The sequence below is a fragment of the Stegostoma tigrinum genome, chromosome 3 (genome assembly GCF_030684315.1).
Source record: "Stegostoma tigrinum isolate sSteTig4 chromosome 3, sSteTig4.hap1, whole genome shotgun sequence".
Taxonomy (NCBI): domain Eukaryota; kingdom Metazoa; phylum Chordata; class Chondrichthyes; order Orectolobiformes; family Stegostomatidae; genus Stegostoma; species Stegostoma tigrinum.
In genome coordinates this window covers 52,818,496-52,833,544 of record NC_081356.1, presented here as the reverse complement: position 1 = coordinate 52,833,544, position 15,049 = coordinate 52,818,496, and the positions used below count along the sequence as shown (strand labels likewise).

The 15,049-nt window shown below is 39.5% G+C and overlaps 1 protein-coding gene across 2 annotated transcripts in view; it reads left to right on the top strand.

The window, feature by feature from the left end:
• The first annotated feature begins 3,878 nt into the window (after positions 1 to 3,878).
• The window catches only part of syk (spleen tyrosine kinase), a 162,244-nt gene continuing 151,073 nt past the window's right edge, over positions 3,879 to 15,049 (top strand). For both annotated transcript variants that reach the window (XM_048527487.2, XM_048527486.2), the window contains exons 1-2: positions 3,879 to 3,943; positions 4,682 to 5,066. The gene's annotated coding sequence lies outside the window, so the exon portion shown is untranslated. The remainder of the gene's footprint in view (positions 3,944 to 4,681; positions 5,067 to 15,049) is intronic.

Below are 15,049 nucleotides of genomic sequence, written 5' to 3'. Positions count from 1 at the left end.
AAGGTAGCAGATGGAGCATATCTGGGGAAAAGTAACATTATTCATTTTCTTTAGGAAACTGAAAAATTAAAATTGTTTAAATGCTGAGAAATTGCCTGGTGTAAACATTCACATAGACGTGGATGTCCTTGTTTATGAAACACAGAAATGAATCATGCAGCTAAAGTGATTATTTAGGAACTTTGACGACATACTGGACTTTATTGCAAATGGATTAGAGCAAAGAATAAAGATGTCTTGTTGCAATTCTGCAAGGCTTGATGAGACCACACCTGAAGGCTTCTCCTCAGTTTTATTTTTTTGTACCGAAGGAAGGATGTAGTTCTCTTAGAGTAGGTGCAATGATGGTCCACTAGATTGGTTGTTGGTTCAATAAGTTTACTCTCTGAGTGATATTGAGCGCAACAGGCCTACATGCTACATGATTTAGAACAAAGAGAGACAATCACACTGAAACATGAAATTCTGATCAGGCCTGATTAGGTAAATGCTGAAAGATCATTCTCCTGGACTTGAGAACCTAGGCAAGTGGGTATAAACTTAGAATAAGTGGCCAACTACTGATGACTAGAATGAGGATAAATTTATTCATTCCCAAGGCTGTGAAACATTGGAATTCTCTGGCCCAGGGGAATATTCAGTTGTATATATTGCAAACAATAGTTTGTTTTTAATTCTAAGGGAATCTAGGGATATGCAATCACACTGGAAAGCAGATTTGATATTGAACATCATGCCTGATCTTATTGAATTGTACAACAAGATTAAGGGGCTGTTTGGCTCATTATATTTTTATTGCCTTATAAATGCAAACTGTTCATCAAGATTGTGAAACTTCTGACTCTATTCTAGAATTCGTTATAGATATTGCAATATATTTTAAATCCTTCATTCAGGAGCATTTTCATTACATTTTGTTTTAACTTGAAAGGGTTAATTTTAAGACAATTATTGCATTACAATCTGAGAACTCCTGTGAGGAAAATATAATTGGAGTGTGTGTGTCTGTCTGTCTGTTTGTCTGTCTGTCTCTGCCTGCCTGTCTGTATGTATTTTTGGAATTTGAGTTTCAAAAAAGAATGACATGGGTGTTTGCTGCTTCTTTGCTCTTTTTTCCTTTGAAATAAGGTCAGAGTGGCCTAAATCCAATATTTTATGAGAAAGTAGGTGATTGCAGATCCAGTGGTGTCAATAGAAAGATACTTATATTGTTGTGTTTACAACTGCTACAGGAAACATTTAAGGTTATTAGCTTTGTTTTCAGTTTAGAAAATTTCAGGGTTAAGCAGTGTTTTTTTAATATATTCAGTTTAGGAGAATCAGGGTTCAGTTTGGATGCAAGACTTGTTTGTCTTCTAACAGAAGCTCAGGGTCGTTTGAAGAAAACATCACCTCAGAGGAATGTTTTAGTTAGTGCAAGCTTTCAAACCAGATAGGTTGGTCAGGCTTCAGATTTGTAAAAACTTCACGGTGATGGACTTGGAAAAGACTTGCCAAATTATCTCAATAATTCACATGACAGAAAGGGCAAGGAATCATTTGAGTAAATATAGAGTTAAGACATGATGTAATTTCACCAACTTTGAGTGTCTCTGGAATGGATAGTGTAAGGAAACAGAGTGAAACTTTGTCCTGCTGTGTCTTTTATTGTCACTATAAAATGTTTCCATATTTAGATAGCTTTCTTCTTTTATGTGATAAACTTCTGTTCCATTGTTAAAGGAAATATGTTTCAGAGACTAACCATGAAGTTAACTAACTAAACCAAAAAACTAAACATACACCAAATTAGGTTTGATTTCATCCTGGGATCTGGCTTGTTTGACCATCAGCTAGAGTTATAACACAAGACGATGGAGTCTTACTTTACTAGAAAAGGCTCTAGGTGCTAAAGAGCTAGATATGTTGAGGTGTGTGGGGGGCTGTTGTGGTGTAGTGTTAATATTCCAATCTCTGTATCAGGAAGCCTGGCTTTGAGTCCCATCTGCTCCAGAGATGTGCAACTACATCAAAGAACAAGTTGATGAAAAAAACTGTATATTTTCTTCAACAATCCCATCCTTAACTAAAAACTCAGTCGGAAGTCTGTTAAACACAAAATGTCTTGCCCTCATCTACTTAATGCAATGAGCAGCACTATCTCAGGATGAGATTTTCACTCCCATTTAGAAACAATATTTCACCTAAGAGGGCTGCCAATCAGTATAGTTGTCTGGAATCTCAGTACTCCCAATAATGCATCAGGATTTCAAGGCAGGTCCTGGGTGTCAGTGGGGCTTGGCTGGGAGTGATGCTTTGGGGGTTGGGGTGGGTTTCTTCAAGAGGCTTATGTAGAAAAGACATAAAAGCAAGTTATGACTTTTGTCAGGGACAGTTCCATCGGGCACCATTGGCCTTCAAAGAAGTTACTATTTGATATCAGTTTGCCCAGTAAAAGCTGCAAGATTTCCCAGCTAGTGTGGCACTTTCAGCAGCAGTAGTGAAATAAAGCACTTATAGACCTAAAGTCCTACCACTGCATCTCAAGTTTGGTAGGCTGCCTGACACTTTACCCACCCAATATTAAATAGAAGACAGGTTGAAGGTGGATGTCAATGCATATGCTATGAGTTCTTCACCTTGAGGATAGGAAACCAAGGATCTGTTGAATAGAGTAGTGCAGAGGAGGGCAGTCCAATTTCCCTAGGACCAGTGGAAGTAACCACTACCCTAAACCTTGACAATCTACAACGTTGCCACCAGGGTCAATAAGGTCCCAGCCTTCTGAAGGAGTGTTCAGTACCATATGAAGAAGGTCAATGGCCTGCTTCACTCTGCCAACATAAATGCCATTATCTTCTCTTGGTTACTGCACACATTTCCAACCATGGCTCACACTCTACCACTCTTACTATTGCCTATAATATCTTCTCTCACTTGCTAACACACATCACCACTCCTCACACCACTAAACTTGCATGCCTCTGTTTGGGTAGGCAATGGCCTAATGGTATTATTACTGGACTGTTAATCCAGAGATCCAGATAACATTCTGAGGACTCAGATTCGAATCCCAGCACTGCAGAAGGTGGAATTTGAATTCAATAAATATCTGGAATTAAAAATCTAATGATGACTGTGAATCCATTGTCAATTGACAGGGAAAAATTCACCTGGTCCACTAATGTCCTTTAGGGAAGGAGACTGTCATCCTTATCCTACATGTGACTCTTGACCTACAGCAATGTTGTTGACTCTTAACTGCCCTCTAGGCAATTAGGAATGGGCAATAAATGCTGCCTAGACAGTGACATCCTCATCCTGTGAATGAATGAAGAAGAAAGCCTACCCCTCACTCAAGAGACAGTGCCAGCTTTCCCCACTTGCAGCAGTAATAGCTCCGACACCCCCTTTCATCTCACTTAATATGAGTGGCCATGTCCATATGACAGGATCTTGAGCCTAACCTGTCCCAGCAGTCCCACATGTTCCAGAGATGTTCACTAATATTTCCAACAGATTGATTAGAAAATAGTTCCAAATTGATTAGGTTATGATAGTAGTAGAGAGGATTGAGTGTTACTGGGAACTGGAGTCTGCAGATTTTGCAAATTTTGAGGATTGCATTTGACAGCACTCGATGAAAGTCTTTGGCTTGGTAGGGTCTAAAAGAATAGAGTTTGGCATGTTTTTAATTTAAATTCCCATTCTTCAGTTATCAATGCACAGGTCTGCCAATCCGTACAACGTGGCAACATTAGACTGCGATTGGTAATGGGAAAGCAAACTGCTCGCGCTTCTTTCTTAATCAGAACATCATTGCGTAGGTACAGGTCCGGGACGGAGCGAATTCTGTCGTCAGGAGTTTAATCCCGCCCCAAATTCGAACGCATGCGCAAAATAGTTCGGTTTTCATGGCTGCAATGATTCCTGTACTTGGGTAATCAACCCGGAAAGGCAAGCGGTAGTGGTTATTGACTCCATTGCACATAACTGAACATTTTGTCATTTTCTAATGTTGAGGAGGTTATTTAAATTGATATGTTCAAGAGCTATGTGCAACGCATTCACAGTGCGCACTCGATACACGACTTGGTGTAGTTTTGAGATATTTTACAGATTGGGCCTCAGGTTAACATTTGATCTGAAAGACACCAACTCTCGTAATGCAATACAGGTTCTAACTGCCGGCACATACAGTTTGCTCGAATTCCAAACTGGGATTTAACCTGGATGTCACCAACTTAATCATAGTTGTTATTATTTTAATGGTTCAGATCAATTTAAAATATTATCTATCGACAAAATTTGACAGAGACAATACAAATGTGACTCTATGAGTATCACTTAGATCCTGAAAAGCCGTCTTAACGCTGTTGCAAAAATCGTATTTTGCTAATGGATGCTATCATTCTCGCAGTGAGCAATTAAAAATTGTTTGCTAATTTAAAGAATCAAAAACACTTGAAGCCCGAAAACATAAATCTCTTACAACATAACACTGTTTCTTTGGGATACATCTTCACAGGCTGTCGTGAACATGCCCTGTTAATGAAATGTATTTGCGAAAATAGTGTTTTTTTAATTCAGTAACTATTTGGATTAAATTCCAATTATGTGTTTTGAAAGAAACGAAACTAACCTATCGGAGTAATTGTAAACGTTGTAATTGTAAATTTTATGCCACAATTTGTCTTATCAGTTGCTGATTCCATGAAAGGAGGAAGTTTTTTGGAATGAAGTGACTCGAGGAAGTAAGAATGGGGATTGGACTCGAGATGGAAAGAGGAAGTAACTGCCTACAGCTCATTCTCTCAACCAGCATCGAGTGTCCAAAGCAATTAAAATTTTCAACATGCGTTTGCGGATCTGAAATAGTGTGGGCTATTTTTCTTTTAAAACACACTGTCTGGGGTATTGCTGATCGTGCGGTGCTGTTTCTCCAGTGCCCTTTTTATGTTAAGATACGCATAGTTGTTCTGTATTTTAATTCGCATCAAAAACGGACCCGTCATTAATTAACTTTTAAAATAATCAGTTCAGCCTGTGACAGTGACAAGTGAATTCAAGGAAACAAGGCCGCACAGGTAAGGACTTTTTGGAATACTGGGAAATGTGAATTTTAATATGTGGACTTCCTTGAAGTATGTTTTCGCCGCACCGTATATTAGTAATTTAACTTAGGAAGCAAATTATTTTTCGACAATAAAAACGTGTTTCCCTCTATTCAACAAGGGTTCATATTCTTTCCTTTCTCGTTTTTAACATTGGATTTCGTTTCGTGAGCACTTCAGCATGCATTCGTCCAGAATTGTGCACATAGTGTTTTGGCAAGTACCATTTTGCTCCAGGCACTTCTGCAACGGTAGGAAATAGGGAAGTTGGCTTTTTACAAATGCTTATCTCGGATATTGTTTGCATGGTTCAAATTAACTTGCATTTTTTGATCACAAATAAATTCTGAAGTTATTTGTGAACCAGTGGACGGATAATTTCATTTACTGGCCGAGCGGTTTTTGATCCCGTGATCAGGAAACGTTGCCAATTCAACGAGGACAAAAACTTGACTACATATATAAAGTTTAAGAAGATTGAGCGCAGTCTGGAAGTGACACTAGATGAGTCAGTTTGGAGTCAGTACAATCTTATCATTGTGTCACGCTTGTTAAATACGTATATTTTTATCTTCTCACAACCTCTTTAGCATTACAATACATTTACAATCTTGCTGTTGTCTTCATTTTATTTTATGAAGTGTTGAAAATTTAAAACTAGATAAACTGAAAAAAAATCAGCCAGTCTTTGTGCAGTTGTATATATTTCTATATGTTACGGATCCTCAGTCAAACACGAGCTGAACGCTCCACAGTCGAACTGTGACTTTTTAGGCTCCCCCGATCTGTTTTCCTCCGGCCGCTGCTTCAAATTGATTTTTTACGCAACCGTTAATCTCATTTCATGGGCGTCTTTATGAATAGGAATATAAATCTGCGGGAACCTAGGGCGAGGGAATTTTAGGCGCATCGGTATCGCTAGTTGCTCTTCTTCCATTTCAACTTGTTTTAATGAGTGAACTTCTTGTCGCGTCTTCATATTTAGTTGAGGGCGGAAAAATTCAGTATATAGAATATGCGAAACACAAACAAAACGAAATGTTGCGGATGCTGGAAATGTTCAGCAGATCTAAGCAGCATGTTTAAACAGTTACTTTTGAGACATACGACCTTTCATCGGAGCTTGTTGCTTCAGATGCAAAAATACAATCATTTAAACGGAACTATTTTAAAAGACTGCTTATTCTGATAGCGCAGACGTACCTAGTGTTAAAGCAATTACACTTTATTTCTTTGTATAATATTGAAATTTTCTTTTGTCTCACTGTGGGTTTTGCAAATATTTTGCAACCAGAAACGAACCAAAATGGGAACGAAATTGATGCTTGCAGCTAGGTTGCCGCGGCGTCGACGTTAACTGCCATCTTCTGTTATGTGTAGTTCAACCAGTTTTCAGGCTGTTCACCCTTACTGCCACAATCGTCATGTTCTCTCAGCACCATGAACACAGCATTAATCCGAAAACACTACCTGCAAAAGCCCTTCTTGGCTACTTTATATGATGCTGCCGAAGTCTTTACTTGACCCACCGATGTCCTAGTTCCTAATCATGTCCTTTCTCGTTACTCCACACATCAATCTTGCTCTTTGCATCTCATGAGTATCCAGTTGTTAGTGTCTTATTGACATTGCCCCTATTTCTGTGCTTTATAACAGAGCTGGTCATACAACTGTCTTGCAGATTCTTTCTTTCAGTTTCAGTGACAGTTGTGTATCAATTAACAATATCATTAGAATCCCCACAGTGCGGAAACAGGCCCTTCGGGCCAACAAATCCACATCAACCGTCAGGGAATCCCACCCAGACCCATCCCCCTGATCTACACATCCCTGAACACTACAAGCGATTTAGCATGGCCAATCCATCTAGCTTGCCCATCTTTGGACTGTGGGAAGAAACCAGAGCACCTGGAGGAAACCCACGCAGACATGGGGAGAATGTGTAAACTCCACGCAGTCACCCGAGGTTGGAATCGAACCTGGATCCCTGGTGCTGTGAAGCAGCAGTGCTAACCACTGAGCCATCATGCCACCCCAAATGCTGCATTTCATCCATTACTCCAACCAGAAATAATTTGTCGTTTAATTTCAATTTTCGTTCTTCTGTCCTCTGCCATCATTGATCCGAGATACTTTCAACTCTCCGTTTTCTCCAGATCTTTCCCATTATCTTTACAGCTTCACTCTGATTTAATTTCCTGGGCTGAAGCTGACAGCCTATGTTCTGTTATCTTCATTCTCATTTCTTCCAGCATTTCTCTTCAATTCTTCAGAACTCAGTCACGTTCTCATTATCCTCTCCACATAGCTGAATGCCCTTTGCAAATATCATTGACTTGATATTTCCTGCCTCATGTTCTCAGTTGCAATATTCATGATAATCAGGAAGGAGTGCTGAGTGCTGATGCAATCTAACATTCCTGTCAAAACTCCCACCTTACCTCACACAGACTCTTATTCTTATTCTTGCCTAGCTTTTGTTGCATATATCCTGAAAGACTTTTAAAGGTCTTGACAAGTTCTAGCACATCTCCAAATGTCCTCCCTAGGCACCAGTCTTAAGTGTCCTCCAGATTCAGTATGCAGTTTTACTTTACATTGGCTTTCCCAATATTTCACGAACAGTTCAAAGATATGTAAGGCAAACATGTTGCTGACAATTATCCCTCAACCAATACAGATAAATTATTAAGTATTAAGTGTTGTTTGTTGGGCTGTGTACTGTGCATATTGGTCACTACAAAAGTGACTACACTTTAAAAGGATTTCAGTGACCATTAAGCACATTGGAGTAATCTGGCATAGAATACCATGTAATTGCAAGTTATTTCCCTCATTCAGTTGTGTCAGACACAGCACCTTTGAGTGCTTTCATGGGATATGAATAATACTGGCAAGGCCAGAATTTGTTGGTTATCTTTCATTGCCCTTGACATGGTTTTGGTGAGCTCCTTCTTAAACTTCAGCAGTTTGGATAATGCATGCACATACAATGCTGTTGAACATAGAACATAGAACAGTACAGCACAGAACAGGCCCTTCAGCCCACAATGTTGTGCATCCCATTGATCCTCATGTATGCACCCTCAAATTTCTGTGACCATATACATGTCCAGCAGTCTCTTAAATGACCCCAATGACCTTGCTTCCACAACTGCTGCCGGCAACGCATTCCATGCTCTCACAACTCTCTGCGTAAAGAACCTGCCTCTGACATCCCCTCTATACTTTCCACCAACCAGCTTAAAACTATGACCCCTCGTGCTAGCCATTTCTGCCCTGGGAAATAGTCTCTGGCTATCAACTCTATCTATGCCTCTCATTATCTTGTATACCTCAATTAGGTCCCCTCTCCTCCTCCTTTTCTCCAATGAAAAGAGACCGAGCTCAGTCAACCTCTCTTCATAAGATAAGCCCTCCAGTCCAGGCAGCATCCTGGTAAACCTCCTCTGAACCCTCTCCAAAGCATCCACATCTTTCCTATAATAGGGCGCCCAGAACTGGACGCAGTATTCCAGGTGCGGTCTAACCAAAGTTTTATAGAGCTGCAACAAGATCTCACGACTCTTAAACTCAATCCCCCTGTTAATGAAAGCCAAAACACCATATGCTTTCTTAACAACCCTGTCCACTTGGGGTGGCCATTTTAAGGGATCTATGTATCTGCACACCAAGATCCCTCTGTTCCTCCATGCTGCCAAGAATCCTATCCTTAATCCTGTACTCAGCTTTCAAATTCGACCTTCCAAAATGCATCACCTCGCATTTATCCAGGTTGAACTCCATCTGCCACCTCTCAGCCCATCTCTGCATCCTGTCAATGTCCCGCTGCAGCCTACAACAGCCCTCTACACTGTCAACGACACCTCCGACCTTTGTGTCATCTGCAAACTTGCTGACCCATCCTTCAATCCCCTCATCCAAGTCATTAATAAAAATTACAAACAGTAGAGGCCCAAGGACAGAGCCCTGTGGAACTCCACTCACCACTGACTTCCAGGCAGAATATTTTCCTTCTACTACCACTCGCTGTCTTCTGTTGGCCAGCCAATTCAGTATCCAAGCAGCTAAGTTCCCCTGTATCCCATTCCTCCTGACCTTCTGAATGAGCCTACCATGGGGAACCTTATCAAATGCCTTACTGAAGTCCATATACACCACATCCACAGCTCGACCCTCATCAACTTTTCTAGTCACATCCTCAAAAAACTCGATAAGGTTTGTAAGGCATGACCTACCCCTCACAAAGCCGTGTTGACTGTATTTGATCAAGCCATGCTCTTCCAGATGGTCATAAATCTTATCCCTCAGAATCCTTTCTAACACCTTGCAGACGACAGACGTGAGACTGACTGGTCTATAATTGCCGGGGATTTCCCTATTTCCCTTCTTGAAGAGAGGAATTACATTTGCCTCTCTCCAGCCCTCAGGTACGACTCCAGTGGAGAGCGAGGATGCAAAGATCTTCGCAAGTGGCGAAGCAATTGCATTTCTCGCTTCCCAAAGCAGCCGAGGACAAATCTGGTCCGGGCCTGGCGACTTGTCAATCTTAATGTTTGACAAAATTTTCAGCACATCAGCTTCGTCTATCTCTATCCATTCCAGCATGCACACCTGCTCTTCAAAGGTTTCATTCACTACAAAGTTCGTTTCTTTCATAAAGACAGAAGCAAAAAACTCATTTAGGGCTTCCCCTACCTCCTCAGGCTCCACACACAAGTTCCCTATGCTATCCCTGATCGGCCCTACTCTTTCTTTGACCATTCTCTTATTCCTCACGTAAGTGTAAAATGCCTTTGTGTTTTCCCGGATTCCTTCTGCCAAGCCTTTCTCGTGCCCCCTCCTGGCTCTCCTCAGACCATTTTTGAGCTCCTTCCTTGCCTGCATGTAATCCTCTCTAGCTGAACTTGACCCTAGCTTCCTCCACCTTATGTAAGCTACCTTCTTCCTTTTCACAAGAAGCTCCACCGCTCTCGTCATCCAAGGTTCCTTTATCTTACCCCTTCTTGCCTGTCTCAGAGGGACATATTTACTCATCACTCCCAACAACTGTTCCTTAAACAGTCTCCACATGTCTAGAGTTCCCTTACCATGGAACAACTGCTCCCAGTCCATGCTTCCTAACTCATGTCTAATCGCATCATAGTTTCCTCTTCCCCAATTAAATATCTTCCCATTTTGCCTAATCCTCTCCTTCTCCATAGCTATGTAGAATGTGAGGCAGTTATGGTCACTATCACCAAAATGCTCTCCCACCACAAGATCTGATACCTGCCCCGGCTCGTTTCTGAGCACCAAGTCTAGAATGGCCTCTCCCCTCATCGGCCTGTCAACGTACTGCGTTAGGAAACCCTCCTGAACACACCTTACAAAAACAGCTCCATTCAAATCTTCTGCTCGAAGGAGGTTCCAATCAATATTAGGAAAGTTAAAGTCACCCATTACAACAACCCTACTGCGTGCACACTTTTCCAAAGTCTGTCGACCTATGCTTTCTTCAATCTCCCTGCTGCTATTGGGGGGCCTGTAGTAAACCCCTAACGAGGTGACTACTCCCTTGCTGTTCCTAATTTCCACCCATACTGACTCAGTAGGCAGATCTTCCTCGTCAATGGAAGCTTCTGTAGCTGTGATACCCTCTCTGATTAGTAGTGCTACACCCCCTCCTCTTTTTCCCCCCTCCCTATTCTTTTTAAATGTTCTAAACCCTGGAAGATCCAGCAGCCATTCCTGCCCATGAGAAACCCATGTCTCTGTTATGGCCACAACATCATAGCACCAGGTACTGATCCATGCTCTAAGTTCATCACTTTTATTCCTGATACTCCTTGCATTAAAGCAAACACACTTTAACCGATCCCTTGGTTCCTTCCCAGGAAAATCCTTCCCACTAGCTGGTCTACCTCTTGCTACTGCCTCACCTGCATCAACGCTCACCTCCGGTATACAGCTCAGGTTCCCACCCCCCTGCCATACTAGTTTAAACCCTCTCGAACTACTCGAGCAAACCTTCCACCCAGGACATTGGTCCCCTTCCAGTTCAGATGCAACCCGTCCTTCTTGTACAGGTCCCACCTTCCCCAGAAGGCATCCCAATTATCTACATATCTGAAGCCCTCCCTCCTACACCAGCTGCATAGCCTCGTGTTCAGCTGCGCCCGCTCCCTGTTCCTCACCTCGCTATCTCGTGGCACCAGTAGTAAACCAGAGAACACTACTCTGTTCGTCCTGCTTTGCAGTTTCCATCCTAACTCCCTGAAATCACTTTTTATATCCTCAATCCTATTTCTGGCTATATCATTTGTGCCAATATGTAACACAATTTCTGGCTGTTCGCCCTCCCCTTTTAGAACCTTATACACCCGATCGGAGACGTCCCGGACCCTGGCACCAGGGAGGCAACATACCTTCCGGGAATCCCGATCTTGACCACAAAATCTCCTGTCGATTCCCCTAACTATCGAGTCCCCTACCACGAGTACTTTTGGTAAGGGGGTTCCAGGAGAGATGAAGAAGTAATGGTGATATGGCTCCAATTTAGTAGTTGATAGATCATTATGTACTACCTAAGTCAGGTTCACAACGCCATTTTAGCATTGTGATTTGTGTTTTTCACCACAGCTACTGGAAGCATAAATTTAGATTCAGAACTGTGCTTTATTTCAGGTGTATGAATCAAGGATTTAGTTTCACAATGATATAAAAATTAAAGTAATGCAGATGATGGAAAATTAAACAATCACCTTGAAATATTGACTTTTGTTTCGTTCCACAGATGTTGTCTGACTTTCTGATGTTTACCAGTATTTTCTGTTCTACTTATTATTTACCTCCAAAATGTTTTGTTTTTGCTTGGCTGCATAGTGCATAAAGTTCATGTTGTTTCAAACAAGGGGATGTATTCAGTTACCTGCACACCATGTAAAAACATCAAAACTTGATTCACACTTTTCAAACATTTAAATTATTGAATTGAGGTTTCAGACATTTAATCTTGTAAATGTTTGGACGAAGCTTTTCCTGTGTCTGCAATTCAGCACTTTCCATTTATAAAGTCTCTACAGACCGTGCAATAGGACTGTTACAGCTTTCCCTGATTATACTCCATCTAACAGCTCCAAACTGATAACTGCAATAGGAATCCAACTCCCCATCACTCCATATTACTGATATATTTTCTCAAAAATAATTAATGAATTAACTAAAATTTGATTACTGCAAAGGGGACTTATGTCATGGCACTCTTGCATTCTTTCCTTCAGCTTATTGTGCCAATGGCACCACAACTAACTCAGATAGCTAAACCCTGCCCCCACCATACCCCATTCAGGGTACATAATGCTGATTGATAACTGATTCACTTTTCACTTCTACAGAATTTGCGATTTCTTTAAAATAAGGAAAAAGTAATATTACTATTGGAGTAGATTATGTTGATCACTTACATTTCTTTGAATAAGTTTATTTACTAAAATTGGCACAGAAGTAGAACATGGGAAAGAAACACATATTAAGCCCAGCAACAGTCCCCTTTGTAGTTATTTTTATTTGTTTAAAACTTTGTCTGAGAATATTCTAGAATTTTGGCACATGAATAGCAATTGATTTTCAAGTATTTCCACTAATTATGCTAGATAATTTGCCTGTTTTGATGACAATTGTTTGTTAGCATTAGTTCATGCAAAAAAGTTCATACTCAACAGCAACAACAAAACCAGAAATTGCTGGAGAAACTTCGCAGGACCGGCAACATTTGTGGAGAGAAATCTGAGCTAATGTATCGGGTGACCTTCAACTCGAAACATTAGCTCTGCCTTCTCTCTACAGATGCTGCCAGACCTGCCGATTATCTCCAGCAATTTCTGTTTTTGTTTCTTTCAGATCTCCAGCATTTGCGGTTCTTTGTTTTATTAAAGTATTCAGAGATTTCAATTTAATGTGTGGAATGAGCTATGCATATTCCATTAAAGAGTATACTTTGGTGCATGAAATGAACTTGCTGTTATTTCTAAATATCTCGTAAAGAAATTACTACAGTATTCAGTAGGTTGATTGAGGATAACTAATATTTAAGCACTGACATGAAAAGCAACAAGAATTTGTTCCATTGTTTCTATTCCCTGTTAAAACCAACAGTAGAAAACCAACTGAATTGCTATTTCTAGCATTTATGAATATTAGACAACAACTTGTTTGAATGTAATCAATATTTTACAATTTGCATAGAAAATAGCTTTGTATGATAAACTTGCAAGCTAATCATTTTTTCTGTGAATAGAAGTCATATGACCAAAATCTGTTTGAATATACTGAATTGATTTACATTATTCACTAATTTGTAATTTGTCAGCTTCTCCTTTTTTGATATATTACATTAGACAATGTATTCTTTGTGAACATTGAAGAATAACAGCACCGTACGTGGCATAATTGGTAATGGAACATTAGAATGTTAAGAATGACATCTAAGCTATCTATTTATAATAATAATATTTTTTGTTTGGTTGCACAGCACTGAGCTTTTTTTTAAGTAATACAAACCTGATTAGTTTTTGGCTTTGTTGTGTTTGCCACTGGTGGAAAGGGGTCTGAAGTAGAGAAAAATCTCATAAGAATATATTGCAGAGTTACACAGGAAAACTTATTCAATAAACCATATGTCGAAGCAGTCCTTCACCAGATTCTATAATATAACTGGTTGAGAATTAAAATATGCTTTCTTTAGTTTTTATTTATCAGAATTAAATAATGTCACCAAATGATTGTTGTCATTTTAGCTGGGAAATATTGGCTAAATTCCAGATTGAAAATACAAATGTGGATGAATATTATAGTTACCAATATTACACAACTTATTAATGTTCAATGACAAATTAATAGTATTTGATGTTTTAGGTATGAACCAAACAGATTTGCTTTTATTTTCAAAATTATGATTAAAGACATTACTCGTCAAAACAAAAAAAATCTAAACATAGCTCAGTAAAGATTAATGGCTTACCTCACAATAGCAGCTCAGATTCTGGAACAACTGTACAACTTCATTATGAAAGAAATTAAATTTCAAATTACACAGCACTGACAATCATTCAAATGAACACATTATTTATTAATACTTGTATTTGGAAACATACTTTGTAATAAAAATGAAATTTTACTTTGAGCATTGACAAATAAATTGCTTTGGCTGGCATATGTGTATGCCTTTACATTCATAGAAAAATGCTTTAACAAAATTTTAAGCATAATTTCTGGTGTTTTGTTAGTTGAAATAAAAATGGACATGAGTTTTCAGACATGGCTGAAGAAATAGTTCTCTGAAATTCTACTTTGTTTATATTTTATTTCAGTCCCACTACACGACTGACGAGTATGATTTCGAATATATATGTTAAACATTTTGTGGAGGTAGCATTATTTTTGATTGAAAGAAATTGAATTTAATTCAGTTATTAAATAATTCCATGATTAAAAATATAAAATGTTAATACTAAGAAAATAATATTTCTGATTTTGTAGAATTAGTACTTTAAAACTCAGATGTCTTTCATATAATTTTACAGAAACTTGCTTATCACTTCATTGACAGTAAATGTATCTTTTTTGTCTAAAGCCCTTCCTGTCTAAGGTACACAACTACTAACGGTAATGAGATGAGTACGGAAATAACAGTAAAAGTTATTGCAGACATTCCCTTCAATTGAATCATTCAGACAGGGTGAGGAGCATGATTTTGTGACCTTCATTGTGTTAACTTTGTAAAGAGTAAGTGTGTGGAGACATTGACAGGAAATTTTAGTTCTGCACTTAGTTTCTAGTAAACTTTCTTTGATAGACAAATGTAATTTATTGTGATCCAAATAGTTTAAAATGAAACAAAAGGCACAGAATTACCTGAGATACCAAGGTGCAGAGCTGGACAAACGCAGCGGCCAAGCAGCATCAGAGGAGCAGAA